General features: G+C 44.5%; 1 protein-coding gene across 1 annotated transcript in view; it reads left to right on the top strand.

Moving 5' to 3' along the window:
- Positions 1 to 8,143: 8,143 nt before the first annotated feature.
- selplg (selectin P ligand) overlaps positions 8,144 to 17,271 on the top strand; it is a 28,659-nt gene continuing 19,531 nt past the window's right edge. The window contains exons 1-2 of the mRNA XM_063034060.1: positions 8,144 to 8,168; positions 14,768 to 15,015. The gene's annotated coding sequence lies outside the window, so the exon portion shown is untranslated. The remainder of the gene's footprint in view (positions 8,169 to 14,767; positions 15,016 to 17,271) is intronic.

Raw genomic sequence — 17,271 nt, 5'->3', positions numbered from 1 at the left:
AGGATCTTTTTTCCTCTTTGGAAGGAACTGATTCTGCACCTTCCATATTATTCCCAGAAACACTTGCCATTGCTGTTCCACTGTCATCCCTGCTAGAGTGTTGTTCCATTGAACTTTGGCCAGCTCCTCCCTCATAGCACCATAGTTCCCTTGGTTCAACTGTAATACTGACACTTCTGAGTTTCCTTTCTCCCTCTCAAATTGTAGATTAAAACTTACCATATTATGGTCACTACCTCCTAATGGCTCCTTTACCTCGAGGTCCCTGATCAAATCCGGTTCATTGCGCAACACTAAATCTAGAATTGCGTTCTCTCTGGTAGGCTCCAGTACAAGCTGTTCTAAGAATCCATCTCGGAGGAACTCCACAAACTCCCTTTCTTGGGGTCCAGCACCAACCTGATTCCTCCAGTCTACCTGCATGTTGAAGTCCCCCATAACAACTGTAGCGTTACCTTTGCGACATGCCAATTTTAACTCTTGATTCAACTTACACCCTACATCCAGACTACTGTTTGGGGGCCTGTAGATAACTCCCATTAGGGTCTTTCTACCCTTAGAATTTCTCAGTTCTATCCATACTGACTCAATGTCTCCTGATTCTATGTCCCCCCTCGCAAGGGACTGAATATCATTCCTCACCAACAGAGCCACCCCACCCCCTCTGCCCATCAGTCTGTCCTTTTGATAGGATGTATATCCTTGAATATTCATTTCCCAGGCCCTGTCCACTTGAAGCCATGTCTCTGTTATTCCCACAACGTCATACTTACCAATTTCCAACTGTGCTTCAAGCTCATCCACTTTATTTCTTATACTCCTTGCATTCATATACAATATTTTTAATTCATTACTCCCCTGACTTCCCATATCAGTTCCTATATCACTTGGCCATACTGTACAATCCCTTCTTGAGCTTTCTGCTCTGTTGATTCTGCTGTCATTCTTAACTTTTCTTATTCTCACTTTCTCTTTATCTCCATCCTTACGTTTCCAGTTCGTCCCCTCCCCCCACCCCCCACTACTCAGTTTAACCACACCCGTGTTGCAGAGGCAAACCTGCCTGCCAGAATGCTGGTGTCCCGCTTATTAAGGTGCAACCCGTCCCTTTTGTACAATTCATCCTTACCCCGAAACATACCCCAGTGGTCCAAGTATGTAAATCCTTGCTTCCTGCACCAGTTCCTCAGCCACACATTCAGATCCATTATCTCCCTGTTCTTGACCACTCCAGCATGGGGAACTGGAAGCAAACCGGAGATAACCACCCTGGATATCCTGCTTTTCAGCCTTCTTCCGAGTTCTCTGAAGTCGCGCTGTAGAATGTCTTTCCTCTTCTTCCCCACGTCATTTGTGCCGACATGCACCACCACTTCCGGATGTTCACCTTCACTCTTGAGGATTCCCTGCAATCGGTCCGTGACATCCTGGATCCCGGCACCAGGGAGGCAACACACCATCCTTAAATCACGCCTGTTGCCACAGAAACCCCTTTCTGTACCTCTCACTATGGAGTCCCCTACTACCACTGCTCTGCCTGACGTCTGTCTCCTCGGGTTTACCTCAGCGCCAATTGTTGACTCGCAGACCCGTCCGCCTCTGAGACTGGCACTGTCTTCTGTCCCGACAGCTTCCAAGAGGGAGAACCTGTTTACGAGAGGCACATCTCCCGGGGTCTCCTGTACTTCAAGCATCCTTTCTTTGCTCATCGTCGTTGTTCTACTCTCTTCCGGTATCCTGGGTGTAACGACCTCACTGTAGGTCCTGTCCAGAAAGCTCTCGTTCTCCCGGATGAACCTAGCGTCATCCAGCTGCCTCTCCAGTGCTGCAACACGGTCCTTCAGAAGCTGAATCTGGACACATTTTCCGCAGGTGTAGAATCCAGAGGCACCGTCAGTGTCCCTGACCTCCCACAACATGCATGCAGCACACTGAATCAGCCTAGCGGTCATCTCTTCTCCACCTCTCACCCTCTCCAACTGTGGCATAGTCTCTTCCCTCAGCCTCCTCGCCAAAGACTCGCACTTATCTCACAAGGCACTTCCCTCGACAAGGCCGCTCCCCGACAGGACAGGGAGGGAGGCAAAAGAGGTGGGGACGTGGCACTGCTGATCAGAGATAGTGTTACAGCTGCAGAAAAGGAGGAAGTCATGGAGGGATTGTCTACGGAGTCTCTGTGGGTGGAAATTAGGAACAGGAAGGGGTCAATAACTCTACTGGGTGTTTTTTATAGACCTCCCAATAGTAACAGGGACATCGAGGAGCAGATAGGGTGACAGATTCTGGAACAGTGCAATAATAACAGGGTTGTTGCAATGGGAGATTTTAATTTCCCAAATATTGATTGGCATCTCCCTAGAGTGAGGGGTTTAGATGGGGTGGAGTTTGTTAGGTGTGTTCAGAAAGGTTTCCTGACACAATACGTAGATAAGCCAACAAGAAGAGAGGCTGTACTTGATCTGGTATTGGGAAATGAACCTGGTCAGGTGTCAGATCTGTCAGTGGGAGAGCATTTTGGAGACAGTGATCACAATTCTATCTCCTTTACCACAGTATTGGAGAGGGATAGGAACAGACAAGTTAGGGAAATGTTTAATTGGAGTAAGGGAAATGTGAGACTACCAGGCAGGAACTTGGAAGTAAAAATTGAGAGCAGATGTTCTCATGGAAATGTATTGAAGAAATTTGTCAAAAGTTCGGGGGATATTTGCATGGTGTTCTGCATAGGTATGCTCCAATGAGACAGAGAAAGAATGGTAGGGTACAGGAACCAGGCTGTTGAAAATCTAGTCAAGAAGAAAAGAAAAGCTTATGAAAGGTTCAAAAAACTAGGTAACAATAGAGATCTAGAAAATTATAAGGCTAACAGGAAGGAGCTTAAGAATGAAATTAGGAGAGCCAGAAGGGGCCATGAGAAGTCCTTGGTGGGCAGGTATAAGGAAAACCCCAAGGCGTTCTGCAAGTATGTGAAGAGCAAGAGGATAAGATATGAAAGAATAGGACCAATTAAGTGTGACAATGGAAAAGTGTATGGAACTGGAGGAGGTAGCAAAGGTACTTAATATTTTCCTTCAGTATTCACTACGGAAAAGGACCTTGGCAATTGTAAGAATGACTTACAGCAGACTGAAAAGCTTGAGCACATGGACATTAAGAAAGAGGATGTGCCAGAGCTTTTGGAAAGCATCAAGTTGGATAAGTCACTAGGACCGGATGAGATATACCCCAGGCTACTGTGGGAGGTGAGGGAGGAGATTGCTGAGCCTCTGGCAATGGTCTTTGCATCATCAATGGGGATGGGAGAGGTTCCAGAGGATTGGAGATGTTGTTCCCTATTCAATAAAGGAAGTAGAGGTAGCCCTGGAAATTATAGACCAGTGAGTCTTTCTTTAGTTGTTCATAAGTTGATGGAGAAGATCCTGAGAGGCAGGACTTATGAACATTTGGAGAGGCATAATATGATTAGGAATAGTCAGCATAGCTTTGTCAAAGGCAGGTTGTGTCTTACGAGCCTGATTGAATTTTTTGACGATGTGACTAAACACATTGATGATGGTAGAGCAGTAGATGTAGTGTGTATGGATTTCAGCAAGGCATTTGATAAGGTATCCCATGCAAGGTTTATTGAGAAAGTAAGGAGGCATGGGATCCAAGGGGACCTTGCTTTGTGGATCCAGAGTTGGCTTGCCCACAGAAGGCAAAGAGTGGTTGTAGACGGGTCATATTCTGCATGGAGGCCGGTGACCAGTGGTGTGCCTCAGGGATCTGTTTTGGGACCCCTTCTCCATGATTTTTATAAATGACCTGGATGAGGAAGTGGAGAGATGGGTTAGTAAATTCACTGATGACACAAAGGTTGGGGGTGTTTTGGATAGTGTGGAGGACTGTAAGATGTTACAGTGAGACATTGATAGGATGCAAAATTGGGCTGGGAAGTGGCAGATGGAGTTCACCCCAGGTAAGTGTGAGGTGATTCATTTTGGTAGGTCAAATAGGTTGGCAGAATATAGTATTAATTGGCAGAGGATCAGAGGAATTTTGGGGTCTGAGTCCATAGGACACTTAAAGCTGCTGTGCAGGTTGACTGTGTGGTTAAGAAGGCATACGGTGCTTTGGCCTTCATCAACCATGTGATCAAGTTCAAGAGCCGAGAGGTAATGTTACAGCTATATAGGACCGTAGTCAGACCCCACTTGGAGTACTGTGCTCAGTTCTGGTCACCTCACTACATGAAGGATGTGGAAACTATAGAAAAGTGCAGAGGAGATTTATAAATGTTGCCTGGATTGGGGAGCGTGCCTTATGGGAACAGGTTGAGTGAACTCAGCCTTTTCTCCTTGGAGCGACAGAGGATGAGAAGTGACCTGATAAGAGGTATATAAGATGATGAGAGGCGTTGATCATGTGGATAGAGGCTTTTCCCAAGGATGAAATGGCTAACAAAGAGAGGGCACAGTTTTAAGGTGCTTGGAAGTAGGTACAGAGGAGATGTCGGTCAATCAGTAACATTGAGGTGTTGAAAAAGAAGGCATGTGTGTCCCCAGAATTGGTAGTTTGGTAACAAATTGGACCGTTGGAGATCAATCCTATTTTTGTCTCTTTAAAACGGGTCCCCAACCTCTTTTATGCCCTGGACTAACAGCATTAAGCAAGGGGTCCGTGGATCCCAGGTGGGGAATCTCTGCTTTAAAAGGATCAGATTCAGATTATTTATTTTTTACATGTACATCGAAACATGCATCATTTGCGTTAACAACCAACACAACCTAGGTACAGTTGAAGTCAGAGGTTTACATACACCTTAGCCAAATATATTTAAACTCAGTTTTTCACAATTCCTGACATTTAATCCTAGAAAACAATCCCTGTCTTAGGTCAGTTAGGGTCACTATTTTAAGAATGTGAAATGTTGGGTTGATGGAGTGTGTCAGCCTGGGAAGGCAGTCCATCTAAGAGAGAGAAAACTCTGAATTCAAACCTCTGCTGCCTTGCGGCCATACCCACTCATGGGAAAGGCTTCGGGAGTAAACCCTGAGGACAAATCTGGAGCTGGAGTCCCTAAGGCAGTCCGACGTTGCCTTCAACCTCGTTCTGGCAACTCCTGCGACGACACTGGTGCTGAGCTGCATCGGCCCTTGCCCTTCCCTTGGACAACGTCGGTGTCGTGGAGAGGGGAGGCTTGCTGCATGGGCCACTGCTGGTCTTCCATACAACCTTGCCCAGGCCTGCGCCCTGGAGAAAAACCCAGGTGCAGGTCCATGGTCTCGCGAGACTGATGGATGCCACTGTTGTGAAGTGTCAGAATAATAGTAGAGAGAATGATTTATTTCAGCTTTTATTTCTTTCATCACTTTCTCAGTGGGTCAGAAGTTTACATACACTTTGTTAGTATTTGGTAACATTGCCTTCAAATTGTTTAACTTGGGTCAAACATTTTGGGTAGCCTTCCACAAGCTTCTCACAGTAAGGTGCTGGAATTTTGACCCATTCCCCCAGACAGAACTGATGTAACTGAGTCAGGTTTGTCGGCCTCCTTGCTCGCACACACTTTTTCAGTTCTGCCCACAAATTTTCTATTGGATTGAGGTCAGGGCTTTGTGATTGGCCACTCCAATACCTTGACTTTGTTGTCCTTAAGCATATTTGCCACAACTTTGGAGATATGCTTGGGGTCATTGTCCATTTGGAAGACCCATGTGCGACCGAGCTGTAACTTCCTGGCTGACGTCTTGAGATGTTGCTTCAATATATCCACATAATTTTCCTTCCTCATGACGCCATATATTTTGTGAAGTGCACCAGTCCCTCCTGCAGCAAAGCACCCGCACAACATGATGCTGCCACCCCCATGCTTCACGGTTGGGATGGTGTTCTTCGGCTTGCAAGCCTCACCCTTTTTCCTCCGAAAATAACGATGGTCATCATGGCCAAACAGTTCAATTTTTGTTTCATCAGACCAGAGAACATTTCTCCAAAAAGTAAGATCTTTGTCCCCATGTGCACTTGCAAACTGTAGTCTGGTTTTTTTATGGAGGTTTTGGAGCAGTGGCTTCTTCCTTGCTGAGCAGCCTTTCGGGTTATGTCGATATAGGACTCGTTTTACTGTGGATGTAGATACTTGTCTACCTGTTTCTTCCAGCATCTTCACAAGGTCCTTTGCTGCTGTTCTGGGATTGATTTGCACTTTTCACGCCAAAGTATGTTCATCTCTAGGAGACAGAATGCGTCTCCTTCCTGATCAATATGACGGCTGCGTGGTCCCATGGTGTTTCTACTTTCGTACTATTGTTTGTACAGATGAACGTGGTACCTTCAGGTGTTTGGAAATTGCTCCCAAGGATGAACCAGACTTGACATCATTTTCTGACCTCAATCCGATAGAAAATTTGTGGATAGAACTGCAAAAGCGTGTGCGAGGAAGGAGGCCTACAAACCTGACCTAGTTACACCAGTTCTGTCTGGAGGAATGGAACAAAATTCCAGCAACTTACTGTGAGAAGCTTGTGGAAGGCAACCCAAATCGTTTGACCCAAGTTAAACAATTTAAAGGCAATGCTACCAAATACTAACAAAGTGTATGTAAACTTCTGACCCACTGGGAAAGTGATGAGAGAAATAAAAGCTGAAATAAATCATTCTCTCTACTATTATTCTGACATTTCACATTCTTAAAATAAAGTAGTGATTCTAACTGACCTAAGATGGGGAATGTTTTCTAGGATTAAATGTCAGGAATTGTGAAAAACTGAGTTTAAATGTATTTGGCTAAGGTGTCTGTAAACCTCTGACTTCAACTGTAGGTGCTGGGGGAAACCAGCAAGTGTTGCCACATATTCTGTGCCCACAATGTCCCAAGAACAGCAGCAGCAAAGCAAGCTCTTTCCACTCTCACATTCCACCCACAGACAGTCCCCCAGCCCCAGGGCAGGATGTCTCTGAGCCTCCATCCTCCCCGGCTTCCCCATTATACTGAGGAATATGAGAAGTTCTATCACTATCTTATTGAACATGTATTAAAATATGGGTGCTGTTTGGGGGTGTGCCAAATTATAATTGATCCATGGCACCCTATTATTTAAGCAACACTGGGCCAAAATAGCTTTGAATGGAGCATTTGATTAGAAGAAATGTTATTGTTTTTGCTGAATGTGAGACCTTCATCTTTTTTTCATCTTTTATGGGAGGCAGGGTTTGAGGGTTGGCCGAAGGGCCTGTAATATGCTGTACTATTCTATGTTCTTTGTTTTTTGGTTATCAGTCTTCTGAGGTTATCTATGGGAGTAGTTAATGTGAAGGTGAGGGAACTAAAAGCAAGATTGTAATTCAGTGGAGCTTTCATGGGCTGTCTTTGAAGCTGGGAAACCAGATCGCTGGACAGAAGGGACGAAGAATGTTGGATCAAGTTAACGGAAGTTGAACATCAAAGGAAGTGAGGTGTCATGTGGCTGGTAAAGGACATTGAGGAGGGTGAGTTGCTGGAGATGGCTTACTAGCATTTAAAGAAGAAAACTGGCGGATTGTGTGAAATGTTCATGCGGTCAATCTGAATGAGGCTTTGTAAGGTTAGGATTAGTGAGTCTTTGAAGGCTGAAATTTACACTCAGGTTGGAGGAACAACACCTTGTATTCCATCTGGGTAGCCTCCAATCTGATGGCATGAACATTGACTTCTCAAACTTCTGCTAATGCCCTACCTCCCCCTCGTACCCCATCCGCTATTTATTTATTTATTTATTTATTTACAGATTTTCTTTTTCTCTCTCTCCTTTTTCTCCCTCTGTCCCTCTCACTATACCCCTTTCCCATCCACTGGGCTTCCCCCCCTCCCCCTTTTCTTTCTCCCTAGGTCTCCCGTCCCATGATCCTCTCATATCCCTTTTTGCCAATCACCTGTCCAGCTCTTGGCTCCATCCCTCCCCCTCCTGTCTTCTCCTATCATTTCGGATCTCCCCCTCCCCCTCCCACTTTCAAATCTCTTACTAGCTCTTCTTTCAGTTAGTCCTGACGAAGGGTCTCGGCCCGAAACGTCGACTGTACCTCTTCTTAGAGATGCTGCCTGGCCTGCCGCGTCCACCAGCATGTGTGTTGCTGAAATTTAAGATGTGCGGAGGTGGCTAGGAGAGAACAGTGACCACCGTACACGTGGAAAGAGAGAGGAGCTGGGTCAGGTTTGTGTGAATGGTGTTTAAATTTCAACAGTCAAGCTTATTATTCTTCAACAAGTGTAAATAACTGTTACTTCAGATCTGATGGAGCATAAAAAAAGCACAATATCATAAAGAATATAATACATATTAAAGCAATTCTGTAAAACACAATATACAATAACTGTTACATACATGGCCTGTGAACATCAAGTGACGCTAGGTGGTGGGGATGTGGTGGGATGGGCTAATGGCTGGAGCTGTTGATCAGCCTGATGGTTTGGGGGCAGTACCTATTTAGTGTCAGGCTGATTATTTTAAGGGTTTAGATGTGGGAGAAAGTTCCTCTTATCTCAAGTATATTTCACCCACAACCATGGTACTCTTGTAGCAAACAGGTTGTTTTGTATATTTATGCTTCAAATATTGGATTTAAAGTATTTTGTTTGGTATTTAATATGCTGAGAATATAAATTTGAAGGCATAGTATAAATGACTAAAACAATCTGGTGTTTAACCAATGGATGTGACATATCCTACACAGAAAATGCACTGTAGCTACAGATCCCACTCAGCGACAGAGGAGGAAATCCACTGCTTGACCGGAAGCCTGCACTAATGTGAGGCATTGAGTCATTAAATATTGTCTGGGCTCAGGTGGAAGTGGCCAAAAGCCTCTTGTCTGGCTCTGAACCGTGAAGCGATGCAGCACATATTGTGGCTGCATTCGCTGGATTCTAGACTGGTTTTGTTTTAACTAATTCCTCACAATGTGTTGTTTCGATCCTGATCCCACGGCAATGTTACTTTATTGTCCTTTCTGTAGTTATATCCACTCCCTTCACATCTCCAGAGCCAGTCTGTATTGGTTTAATGGTTGGTCTCATGCAGCAAGATGCAGGGAAAAGCTCAAATCATTACAGAGTGCATTGAGCCAGAATAAGGCAAAACACCAACAATGCAGGAAAAAGGTGTCAAAGCAGGTAAACAATAAAATGCCAGATGATTCTGTGCGGAAGATTCACATTCAGATTTATTTATTGTGTATACAGCCGAATCAGGTTTAATATCACTGGAAAATGGTGTGAAATTCATTGACTTTGCGGCATTTGTACAATGCAATACACAATAGGGACAACCATGAATTACAGTAAGTACATTTACGGTGTATCAAATAGTTAAAAGTACAAAAAAAGGAAATAAAAACGTAATGAGGTAATGTTCATGAGTTCAATATCTATTCTGAAACCACATGGCAGAGGGGAAGGAGCTGTTCCTGAATCATTGAGTGTGTGCCTTCAGGCTCCTGTACCTTCTCCCTGATGGTATCAATGAGAACAAGGCGTAATGGGGGTCCTTAGCGATGGATGCTGTCTTTCTGAGGCATCGCTCCATGAAGATGTCCTGGATACTGCGGAGGCTAGCGCCCATGATGGAGCTGACCAAATTTACCACTCTCTGCAGCTTATTTCGATCCAGTGCAGTAGCCGCAGCACCCACACCAGACGGTGATACAGCTGGTTAGAATGGTCTCCATGGTACATCTGTGGAAACATGTGGGTGAGATGTGTCATTTACATCAACAAGGATGTTCTAGGGCAGCCCACAAGTGTCGCCACACATTCCACACCAAAGTGGCATATTCATCATGTTCAGCAGAACAACTACTCGTACAGAGGAGTAACCAAGCTCATCAACAACTTGAAAAAAGATCAAATTATATATAGTTTGCAGGAATTGGGTGCATGGCCATCTCGTCTTGTCCTCACTTCCATTTTCCAATCTCATTCACACAAGGACATCTTCAAGAAGGTGCCTTAAAAAGGTGGCATCTGTCATTAAGAACCCCCATTACCCAGGACATACCCTCTTCTCATTGCTACCATCAGGAAGGAGGTATAGGAGCCTGAACACACTCACTCAATGATTTAGTAACAGCTTCTTCCCCTCTGCCATCCAATTCCTAAATGGACATTGAACCCATGTGCACTACTTCCATACTTACTTATTTCTATTTTTGCTCCACTTATTTAATTTAACTATTTAATATACATTTTTTCTATTATGTATCGCATTATACTGCTGCCGCAAAGACAACACATTTCACAACGTACAAACCCACATATAACTCCTCCAAGAATCCACCATACCTCTAAGTTCCAGTGACTGTAGGGATGAACAGTGCATCCTCAAGGTTGCCCTTTCATTCTGACATTCTTGTGAGATACTCCCAAGACCTTTCCACCATCTTCAAAGTGCAAGTTCAGAAGTGTCTTAGAATACCGTCCAGTGGCCTGGGCAAGTGCAGAGTGACAACTCTCAGGAAGTTGCTGACGATGCAAGGCAAAGCAGCCAGCCTGGTAGGCACTTCATCACTTTCCTTAAGCGTTCATTGCCTTCAGCACCAAAGCACAGAATCAGAATGAGGTTTAATATCACTGGTATACCTCGTGAAATTTGGCTGAATAGTAGCTGAAGGGTAGACTGCCTGCAGCGTTTGCTGGTCCAGGCTTCCCAATAGCATCTCCCCACCCTCACCTCTACTACCAAGAAGGATACAGACAGAAGATGTACAAAAACACCACTACCTGGATGCTCCCCTCCGTGGCAGACACTGCCCTGCGGTGGAAAGATATGCCAGTGATGTCCGGCTCCAGAACATGAATTTAAAATTTAAATAAATGAGAGTAGAGGCAACCATAAACACTGCAGCTGATGAAATTCTGAAATAAAAGAGAACGCTACAATGTCTCAGCAGACCAGACAGCTGCGGAGAATTTTTAAAAGTTAATATTCGAGGCTGTCATCAGAGCCGTCTGGCCCGATACAACCCGGAAAGTCCAATCAGCTGAAGTTGATTATTTCGGTGTTGAGTGCTGAGATGTGGAAGGTACCAAGGCAAATGATGGCATTGCTGTTTCTTGACATTTTAAAAAAAACTCTGAGATACGGTTACAGGCCCTTCTGACCCAATGACCCCTCGCTGCCCAATTACACCAATTAACCTACGAACCCATACGACTTTGGAATGTGGGAGCAAACTGGGCTATGCAAGGAAACCCACATGGTCAGGGGGAGAACGTACAAACTCCTTGTAGACAGCGGCGAGAAGTGAAACGCTGGCGCTGCCATAGCATTATACTAACCACTACGCTACTGTGTCGCATAATTGTTTGAAAAGCATTAGGGGTCGGAGGTCAGAGTGGGTAAAAGGAAACTGCGTCACCCTTGTGACCTGTAACCAGTTGTTCTACAAAGCAGTTTGCAGATGATACTAAGATCAGTGATGTTATGGTTAGTGTAGAGGACTGGCAAAGAATACAACGGGTTATAGATCAGTTGCAGATAAGGGCAAAAAAATGGCAAATGAAGCTTAACCAAATGTGAAGTGTTGTATCTTGTGAACGCAGCAGGCCAGGCAGCATCTCTAGGAAGAGGTACAGTCGAAGTTTCAGGCCGAGACCCTTCGTCAGGACTTGAGTTTGCTTGAATTTCCAGCATCTGCAGAATTCCTGTTGTTAGTGTTGTATCTTAATAGGTCGAATGCAAGGAGACCCTTAACAGTGTTGATGACCTGAAGGATCTTAGGATCCAAGTTCATAGTTCGCTGAACATGGCCACATGGGATGGTAAGGTGGTTAAAAAGATAACTGGCATGCTTGCCTTTGTTATTCGAGGCATTAATTTCAAAAGTCCAGAGGTTATGTTGCAGCTTTATAAACCTCTAGTTAGGTTGCAGCTAGAGTATTGCATCCAGTTCTGGTAGCAAGGATGTCAAGACTTTGGAGAGGGTTACCAGGATGCTGCCTGGATTAGAGGGCACGTGCCATACTGAGAGGTGGGACAAACCTGGGTTGTTTTCTTTGAAGCAGCAGAGACTGAGGGGGAGATCTGATAGAAGTTTACAAGATTAGGAGAGACGTAGACAGACAGTCTCTTGTTCCCGAGGTTGAAATGTCTAATACTAGAGGGCATGCATTTAATGTGTGAGGGGTAATTTCAAAGGAGACGTGAGGGCAAGATTTTAACACAGAGTTGTGGGTGGCTGCAGTGTGCTGCCCGGGGTAGTGATAAAGGCAGCTACATTAGAGACTTTAATAGATGTCTAGGTAGACACATGAATGTGAGGAAAATGGAAGGATATGGACACTGTGTAGGCAGAGGCCATTAGTTTAGCAGTTCATTTGATGAGGTTTGGCATGACATTGTGGGTCAAAGGGCTGCTTCCTGTGCTGTAGCAGCCACCAGATCTACATTAGGTTTCTGCATTTTAGAGGACACCACACAATGGACACTAACTGTGATACTCTAAATGGCAAAAAGCTCAAATAAATAGCTGTTTCACCGGAAAGAAGTTATCAGGTCCTCGGAAGTTGGGAGGTGATAGATAAAAGGGAATGTTTTGCATTGCGTGCAGTTGCACAGGAATGTTCGTGAGGAGCAGAAATCAGAGCCAATGGAGGAATGAATCAGGGAGCCATGAAAGGAGAGAAGACATGGGGTTGATGATTGAAGATGGCAGAAGTGACAAAGGATTATCCATTGAACCTGGGATGGAAGATGAGATCCAGAGGTATCCCATCCTTGAGAGGAAGAGAACAAAAGTGTGGGATGTGGAGAAGGTTAGGAGTCCTGTACAGTACAGCTGAGGATGTGCAGCCAAGCTTTGAGAAATAAGAACCAGACAAATTCATTAAAGGAGACTACATAAATAGATGGATACTTTATTGATCCCAAAGGAAATTACCGTGTCACAGTGGCATTACAAATGCACAGATATACAAATATTAGAAGAGAAGAAAATAAAAAAATAAGCTACCTCAGCAGTCTAACAGGAAGGGGTCATCACTTCTCCAGCTATAGGGTGACTTATTATAGAGCCTAATGGCCGAAGTTATGATATCTGATCATCTGTGTGCAGATAGTAGATGCTGGCTGTTAACGTACACATCGGTGGAGATATGAGAAGGGACAGAAGAGTCAAGGTTGGACCATGTGAATCTGAGGTAAGAGTGGAACTTCTCAGAATAAAATGAAGAAGCCTTTGAATTCTATATAGATTAGTTACATCTCCCACTCTTCTCTCAACCACTCTTACCGAAAGCAAGGATAAGAATTCCTGTGCTCACCTACATCACTATTAGACCCCACATTTCACCGATCATCCTCTTTAATTTCTCTCCCTTCAAAGTGACGCCACCACTAGACGCGTCTTTCTCTATGCTCTCATTTCAGCATTCTGAAGAGATTGTGCACTCCGTATCTCCCTGGATACCTCTTTCATCTCCACTGGCATCTACTGTCTTATGCAACCTCAAGAGATGCAATACCTGTTCTATTCACCACCCTTTCCCCACTCGTACCCACCCCCAACCATCCATGACTCTTTCAAATGAAGGACAAATCAATTTTTCCATTGCATTTCATGTAATGCTCACCGTGTACTTTCCTTTACCTATGCACAAGGGAATCCTGTCTTTGCTGTTAGTGGGAAACGTCGAGAGAGATGTAGGAATTTGAACTTTGAAAAGCATCTTCATATTTTTCTGAGAAGCCCCACCCTGCCCTCAAATGGGCGACGGTTTGCAAAATATTGCCACTCAGACACAAAAGGTAACCTCAAAGTTCAAAATAAATTTATTATCACCAGAAACAACCATGAGATTCATTTTCTTGCAGGCAATCACAGTAAGTACTTGAAACACAATAGAATTGATAAAAGACCGCGCCCAACAGGAAGGTCAAACAACCAATGTGCAAAAAAACACAAATTGTGCAAATACACAGAGGAAAATACAAAATTATTATAAATAAGAAATAAGCAATAAGTATTGAGAACATGAGATGAAGAGTCTGCGGGTTGTGGGAAAAGGAAACTGAAGGTGCAGGTGAAGTTATTGCCACTGGTTCAAGTGCCTGATGGTTGAGGGGTCATAACGGCTCCTGGTGGTGTGGGGTCTGAGACGCCTGAACCTTCTTCCTGATGGCCACATTGACAAGAGAGCATGATCTGGCTGGTGTGGGTCTCTGATGATGGATGCTGCTTTCCTGCGATAACGCTCCGTGTAGATGTGCTCAGCGATGGGAAGGACTTTACCCGTGATGGATCGGTTACTCTTTGTAGAATTTTCCATTCAAGGACATTGGTGTTTCTATACCAGGCTGTAATGCAACCAGTCAATATACTCTCCACCGTGCATCTATAGGAGTTTGTCACAGTTTTAGCTGACGTGCCAAACCTTTGCAAGCTTCTAAGAAAGTAGACGTGCTGCTGTGCTTTCTTTGCCATTTCACTTACAGATCCTCTGAACTGATAACACCGAGGAATTTAAGGTTGCTAACCCTCTGATCCCCCAATAAGGACTGGCTCATGGACCTCCGATTTCTTCCTCCTGAAGTCAATAATCATCACGTTAGTCTTGCTGACATTGAGCGATTGTCTGGTTGCCTATCACTTAATAAGCCATTGTATCCTAACTTTGTCTTTGACTTCTTAAACTGATGCAACACAGAATGAAACAAAGTCCTACAGCCTTCTAGTCTGTGCTCTATAACAGGCAGAAGCCCAAGTGTTTGTGTGGCATTGTGTCTACTGACTCATGAAACCTCAACTTCTCTTCCAGGCTCTTTCTGACACACTTCCTGCTCTTCTGTCGAGCAGGTTATTTTGAAAGTAAATGGCGCATGAAGTCTTGTGGTAGTTTTCCGTGGATTAAGCTGGACTCCGAGTGCATTCAACCGGATCGATTTATTTTCAATAACCTATAAGAAACAATATCAGCTGTCTGTCCCACAGACCAGAGACGGGATTGTACCCAGTATTGATTGCTCTATTCCCATTGGGAAACTGTTCGCCTGCACATCAGTACGGGTAAGTTCTTTCTTTTTCCTTGATTGAACTCTTTGACGTTTGAATTAAATTTGAACATTTTCTAACAGGTTTTCAAATGCTATGTAGTTTGATTATTTAAACGCCTTCGTCATCGTTGCTGAACAAAGATAAAAACTTCATCTCATTTGTGTCGAATGACCCAAACTTCTGCAGTTTGTTGGGGGAAAGAGACTTTGCATTTGTACATTGAACGCTCCCAGAACGGATCTTAGATTTTCATCTCATGTTTGACTCTGTCATGTATTTTACCGCTTCCCCTTCATTCTAACCTCAGTCAGAGCACTTGTAAATTAACTACCTAAATGCTGGAGTTAAAGAACTAACAGGCAGTTGGAGGAAATCGTCCTGCTGTCTGGCAGTACAGAGTTTTGTTGATAAGCTTTTTCAAATCCAGTAACCTCCCGAAACACAAGCGATTCGCTCATGTGGCCAACAGTCATGGACTCAACTTCTTCCCGTTTAAAAAGTGATCTTTTGTTCTCCTAGTGGGAGGAGGAGGGTACAGCATTGTAGCTGGTACCTAAAGGGAGTCAGTGGGCAAATCCTTCTACCTTCTGAAAAAGAAATCTGCAAATTCTGTTGTACTAAGGGAGACCAAAGTCCTCTTCCAGGTTCTGCAAGTGGCTCGACACGTGATGAAAAGCAATGATGTGCATCTTATTCACAGAAATAATTTAAGTTGGAGGAAAGTGACCTTCATGTTTCCTAAAATATGGTGACTGATAACTTAAGACTTTCACCTCTAGAATCTGGATTCAAATCTATTCTAGTTATTGGTAAGAAGGTCACTCCTGGTTGCCAGGAATTCTGCTGGGAGGTGCCTGGCCAGTCATGCCGACAGGACCTGTCCTGAACTGACCGCTTAGTGTAAAGTGCTCAACTATGCTGCCCCTGGATATTCAGGAAAACCCTGGAAGTATTCTTTTTTCTACTCCATATCATGGAAGTTTCTGGATGTAGCTGAGTCTAAGGCAGTCAATATGGTGATTAAAAACGAGAGATTCTGCAGGTCCTATCACCTGTCAGCTTGTACTCCTTCCCCTCCCTCTACCTTCTTATTCTGGCTGCTTTGCCCCTCCTTTCCAATCCTGTTGAAGTGCCTCGGGTCAAATGTCAGCCTCCCATCGTATTCCTACTCTTTTCCTCACCTGTCCGTCACTTCCCTCTGGTCCTCCTCCTCTTCCTCCTCCTTCCCTTTCTCTGATAGTCCACAGTCCTCTCCTATCAGGTTCGTTCTTCGTCAGCCCTTTACCTTTTCCAACTATCACCTCCCCGCTTCTTATTTCACCCCACCATACCACCTTCTTACTCTGACTTCCCTCGCTCCCGCCTCCGATTGCCTCACCTTTGCCTCCGCTCGCCTCTCCGTGGCTGGCAAAGATGGTTATTAATAAGGTGTCGAGTAGTTCTGTATTTTGCCACTGATACATAATCATTGGGCATCACTGGCACCATCTTAAACCAGCGGTGCAAGCTCAATGTCTTAGGAACTGCTTCGCCAGCAGATTTCTGAACTGACAGTGAACCAACCCATGGTTCACGGGAGCATAACACCACCTCGTTACTTCTGCTCTTTTTTTGCACTACTTATCGAAGATTTTAATATATACTTATTATAATTTATGATATTTTTTTTGTAATGCTGCTGCAGAATAACAAATTTCATGACGTGTCAAGGAGCATCTCTGCAAGGTTGAAGTCAAATGGGTTAGCTCAGCGGTTACAAACAAACTCGGCACCTTTGTGTTACGCTTTGTCAACAGCAAACATTTTGGGTGTGTCCAGCTGGCGGATATGTACTAGCAGAGAGAATTACCGAGAAAAACTAGGACAAAATCGCAGACAGGTTGTTGGCAGTAATGGGCCGCAGTTCTCACACAGATGGGGGAAGTGAGTTATTTAAAGTTGGGAGAACTCGATATCGGATCCTGAAGGCTGCAACGTGTGGAGGTGGAGAGTGAGGCGAGGGTCCCTCAGCTTTCATTGAACCTCATGGTCGCAGTGTAGGAGGCCACAGACAGAGAGGTCAGGGTGGGCATGAGATAAAGAATTATAGTGGCAGGCAACGCATTCCTCCTGCAGGCCGAGATGAGAGTTGGTGTTCTGCAAAGTTTAAGCCAATATGCATTTGGTTTCTCCAGTGGAAGGAAGGCTGCATTGTGAACAGCGATTGCACAGGACCAGAAGACATAGGAGATGAAGTGGGCCATTCAGCCCATTGAGTTTGCTCTGTCA

The sequence above is a fragment of the Mobula hypostoma genome, chromosome 27, assembly GCF_963921235.1.
Source record: "Mobula hypostoma chromosome 27, sMobHyp1.1, whole genome shotgun sequence".
Lineage (NCBI taxonomy): Eukaryota > Metazoa > Chordata > Chondrichthyes > Myliobatiformes > Myliobatidae > Mobula > Mobula hypostoma.
The sequence above is the reverse complement of the archived record's forward strand: the minus strand, read 5'-3'. Positions and strand labels throughout refer to the sequence as shown.